Raw genomic sequence first — 6,088 nt, 5'->3', positions numbered from 1 at the left:
ACAAGGACAATTCCCTGAGGAAGAGAAAATCACTAACCATTCTTGAAAAATTCCTTGTTTCCATGTTTGATCATCTTCTTCATTTGATCCTTTCAATAATATATATATATATATATATAGAGAGAGAGAGAGAGAGGAGTAGCTGCCAACGTTGTTGGCAGCCAACCCTTGCCAACCACACAACACCGTCCATTTGTGAAGATGGATAGCATAAGTGAACCCTGCACACACGGCATGCTCGCAAAATTAGTCTTTATTGGCGGGTGCTATCTGCTACTAAAGACAGCGAAAAAAAACATATTTTGATATATATATATATATATATATATATATATATTCCTTTAAACAACTTGAAGGGGACTCCTTAAAATCTGATATCTTTATTATTTTGATAAAATCTTGGAATTGCCAACCAAGCACCTGGGAAATCTGTGGGAGACAAAACTGCTAAATGTTGAGAGGAAGTTGATTCTCTACATGCTTGCAAAAAAGCAGCACATCATCCACGAAAAAAAGGTGAGAAATATGGTGCTCATAATAAGGGAAAGAAATCAGTTGCAATTGGTTCTGAGAAATACCACTAGCAATACGCCTTGACAAACGTTCCATCACCACTAAAAATAGATAGGGGAAAGAGGATCCCTTGTCTAATGCTCCAAGAGCTAGAAAAAAAAATCTCTTGCACTCCATTAACTACAGCTTGGAAAGAGATAGTGAGAACACATAACATAATGCATTGCACCCAAGTTGCATGAAAGCCCAACAGAGGCAAAGAATTCTCCAATAACTTCCAATATACTCTATCGGAAGCTTTGAATAAATCTGACTTCAAATAAAAGTAGGAATTTTCAATCTAGAAATAGAATCTACAACCTCATGAGAAAGGAGAATATTTTCTCGAATATCGTTTTGAGTAAAGCACCTTGATTTTTGGAAATAACTCTAGTAAGGATGCCCCATATATGATTCACCATAACCTTCGAGATGATTTTATAGCATAAAGTTATTGGGTGAAAATCTCTAAGTTGATATGCACCATTAACTTTAGGGATGATCCCTTTAAGGATAAAAATCTTAACAACATCTCTGGTAAAAGAAACCCGAAAAACCATCTGGGCCAGGGGACTTTACACCATTAGAATGAAAAACTGCAGCTTTATTTTCTTTATCCATAACAGGTTTAAGTAAAGAATCATTTTCTTCACGAGAAACACACAATTCTTCTTGAAACAACATAGAATCAATCCTGACTGCCCCTTCCTTAAGAAGATCTTGAAAGTAATTTAAGCATTCATCTTCAATATGTTGCTCATTAGTAATGAAAGATCCATCAACTATCAATTTGTTGATATTATTAATTTCTCTCCTCCCTTTGACAGATGCCATAAAGAACCTTGTATTCTTGTATCCCTCTTTTAGCCATTGTATGCGATATTTTTGTCTTCAATACATCTCCTTCTGATTTAAAACCTTCTCCAACTCTTGTTTGAGAATGATCTCACCTCAATGCCAACAAAATCAGGATTCAAACAGTCAATTTTTTGCTATAAATTATGAAGTTCCTCTCGAATAGGGGAAATTCTAACATCAAAATTCCCAAATTGAGCACTCTTCTATTGTAGCAACTTCATTCTAACATAATCTAATTTATTAAGTGCACGAATCACAGAGCAGACAGATTGAGTAGAATTCCAATGCTCTAAAATAATACGCAAGCATTCAGGTTTTGTAAGTCATAAAGAATAGAATTTGAAGGGGTACCACTTCTTATGTTGAACCATACATTCTGAATGGAAAATAAGCAAGCTATGGTCTGGCTATAGTTTTATGAAGAATTTTAAGAGTGCTACCCTTGTCCAATTTACACTGAACATTATATTTATCTTTCTGATTATTCATCCACATAAATTTTTAGTGTGGGGTCATCGATCTCAAAAACACCATTAGATGATAAAAAATCCTCGGAGTGAGAGCTAAACTAAACAATGGGAGAGACCAGTTTTCTCCAAAGTATTCAAATTGCAATTGAGGTCTCCAATGATCATCCACAGATTTTTATGGTTCTGAATGGAAGAGTTGAGTGTCTGAAATTGTTGAAGCCAGTGACCATAATGATTACTGAGATATATCCATGCTGCCATAAATCTCTTATTATTAAGGATGTCAAACACAGAGCACCAAACATACCCATCATTTACGTGGATGTTTAAACAACCCATTTGCCTCGAGTCCCAAAAACACATAATTGTCATCTTCATTTAAAGTGTCATGCACCAAATTAAAATCTGAACTTTAAAGACTTGAATCTCTTAAACAAAATCATCAACTCAATGATGAACGTCAGATCAGGTCTGTAATTTCACACATGGATCTTCATTGATGATTTCTCGATTTAGGTTTCCCACATCCACCAGTACATGGATGCAAACTAGCAACTCCAATAATGTGAACAAGCTTGACGATAATTGATTTCTTAAGTCTTATTGGCTTTTTCTTCACATATGCTACAAAGGCAGCAACTACATTTTTATCAGAGCTCTACAAGGTTGTTTTGGGCATCCTTCTCTCCTATAGAAGATTTAGGTACAACACCACCACCAATAGGAATAACCACATGTTCAATCTGCTTACCAACATGATGTTAGATTGCGAAAGGAGGGTGAACCTGAATCGTACACAATAAATCACCAAGAGCATTGACTTTGAATTACATTTTCTTTTGATTGTATGATTTCTATTGTTTCTCTCACATTTTTTTATTTATCTATATATAGAAACTGGCCTCTGGGGCCATATCTATATCCAGGGTGCTCAAAGGAGAAATATCCCTTCAAATCAATGGTTGCATCCCTTGACATAAAATTGTAATTGTTTGGAATGGTGCAACCGTTAGAGTGGCCTCCAAACGGTTGTTTATGGCCACATCCTTACATCTTTCACTTAGCTATAAGGGATAATTGTACCATCAAGCTTACTTTCACTTTTAAGTTTTACTTTGGTACACTTTGTATTCTAATCACTCATTCTCTAGATTTTTATACATACCTCATACGACTTTTATTACATGTATGTTGGTCACCCGTTCTACGAATTTTTCATATGTTCCTTGTAAGACTTGTATTCATAGATAATTGAGTATTCTCTGTCTCACATGCTTTAAAGGTCATTTGCTTTCGATCTTACTTAATCACCTTCTATATCACATGGAGATAAACAATTCACTTGCTATATGTTTTTCATTTTCATATCATGCACCAAACAAAAGATTTAATTTTCGAATTATGGGACATAACTCACATGTCATAAAATTTTGATATTAGGTGTTGCACTAATCATCAATGTACTTCTCATGGATATGTATAATTTTATATTTATCCTAAACTTGTCATACTATGCATAAATTTTTTATAATATCTTAAGAATAACTATCTTCAAGATATATGAGTTTTCATGTTAACATGCATATTAAGGATTGAGACTTACTCACATATACCATGAATTTCTTTTATGACATCATGAAGTCTTTTTGCCAGCATTTTATCATCATGATCTAAGTCATACCTATCTCAAATAGATATATGAAACTTTTCAATCATCATTTTATCACAAACCTTAGTGCAAATAATACATTAAACTTATGCATTTTTAATAGAGAAAACAAACATATACTCTTATCTAAAGTACCACAATAGTAAAGTTTCATCATGCTTTTGCTCATACATCATAAATCAATAACATTATTTTATCTCATATAATGAATTTTTCATGAGCTCATATGTATAAATTGGTCAATTATGGTCTCCTATGACTCTTCCACGACCTTTAGACATCCTGTGCCAATATTGCACATAGTATATACTAAGTCAGTGTAATATACTCCGACTTACAGATATCAATTATATGCATATTAGTTGAAAACAATCATCACTTGTATAGATTCATGACAAATACACATCATTTTTACTGGTAAACCAAACTCCCATTGTTCATTTGCATCAACAAAAAATTAGCATTGTGTGCATTTTCAAACATCTCTAGGTACTTAAAATCAATCATCAAGTTAATATGCATATATATACAAAATACATAAACTAATCAGGCCATTCACTTCTTAATTATTTTGGATAAATGTATATCTAGATTTAAATAATCATGAATTGAACTATTCAATCTATCTTGCACAATATTCATTAGCCTTATGATATTCAATTAGCTTTTCATACAACAAACCATTTAAGGAGCTTTAGTTTATGATGATTCACATGAAAATCAAAACTTAATTGTGCTCTCACTTTTTTCATATATAGCACTTTATCAATGCAAAGCATAACATGTCAAACACATGTATTATTTCTTAGGATAAAATACAAGTCCTCTAAACAAAATCAATTTGATATGAATTAGATTCAAACCTAATGTGAGATTCTTTTTCTATCCCATCATATTGATTATGTCAAAGGCTGTAAACTCATTTTAAGATTTTTGACATATTAAATGAACACATGAATATTTAGATCCATATATAGATCTAAGAACAAGTTCATTGGATTCAATTCATATCCAAATCAGACTTGAGATATTCTCATCAAGCCAAATAAAATAGGCATCAAATTTATTTAAAAAATAACCATATATCATACAAAATTTGACTATAATATAAATTCACATGATTACCATCTAGGTTGAATGAATATATTATCATATCTAAACATAAAACATATCAACTTGGTTATACATTTGATTATGGGTCATGTAGGATTTGATTATAACTCAAATCCATATAATTGGCATACTTATTTCAATGGATTCATATAGGTCATAAAATTCACTTGAGATGTCATCAAGTTAAAATTGAACTTTATGCAAGGCTAGATAGCATAAGCAAAACCATGGGTTATATAAAATTTTACTATAGTTTAAATCTATTATATACATGAATAAAAAATATTCAACACCCAACTTATTAGACCCATTACATAATTATGTAACAAATCATAGATCATCCACAAAGCATAACCCTCAAGATATTTTGCAATCTTATTATGTTATTATGTATTTTACATATTCACATCAACTTGAGATATTATCATTAAGACATTCAAAATAGGCTTGATACAAATACAAAGTTAACTAATTCTATAGATCATAACTGATTATATATCAAGTTCATTCATATGCTTAATTATGAGTCACTATGATTCGACTTTAATCCAAATCATAATTTATAGATGCCAATAAAGCATATCCAACAAATAGATTCACCACAAAAATCTGGACTAAACTAAATTCATGTATCAATGAGATCTAAGCATGAAATATCAAACATATCCAACAAAATATGCAGTGTCAAAAAAATATAAAGCAACCCAAGATCTCATACTGTCAATATGGATTCATACCCAACATAATACTCTTTTGATCCAATATAAAACTTATATCAAAGGTTATTCAAAGCATATAGGAAAGTAAAAGATTCTATAAATTCATTATGCTTATCTAGATCCATCTTTAACTTGGATCATCAAATGTATTGCATGAGTTTAAGCCAAATAGATTTAATCTTTAAATATTAGATTATATTTGGTCCACTTGACCAAACAGGTTTAACTGGATCAAAATGCCTCAACTAGGTCTATTTAAATTCAATTCAATTTGATTGTATCTGACCCAGTTCATACAATCTCGAGCAATTCATTAAGGCTCATCCAAATTGAATCATCAGAGCAGGTTTAAGTAAACTTGCCTTGATTTTGATCCAATCACAATAATCATGACTGCGCCTCTTTCAAACCGATTTTACATACGATTTGTAAGGTTTGAACCAAAATATTAAATCTAAATCGATTCAGTATAGATTACACGACTCATATAAATTCAATCAGATTTTCTAAGTCTAAAATACATCTCATAGATCCAACTTGGTGTAAATAGATCCAAACATGGTTCATAATATTTGTTATGATCTAACCTTGTACTAAAAAAAAAAGAATTTGTCATGTTAAAAAATAAGTCATCATGATTTAAATTGATCTAATACAATTCACCATGATTAGTGCAATTCAGTTACTAATACAATCCAATAGATCTA

Source organism: Nuphar pumila, chromosome 4, assembly GCF_984573655.1.
Source record: "Nuphar pumila chromosome 4, dmNupPumi1.hap1.1, whole genome shotgun sequence".
Lineage (NCBI taxonomy): Eukaryota > Viridiplantae > Streptophyta > Magnoliopsida > Nymphaeales > Nymphaeaceae > Nuphar > Nuphar pumila.
The sequence above is the reverse complement of the archived record's forward strand: the minus strand, read 5'-3'. Positions refer to the sequence as shown.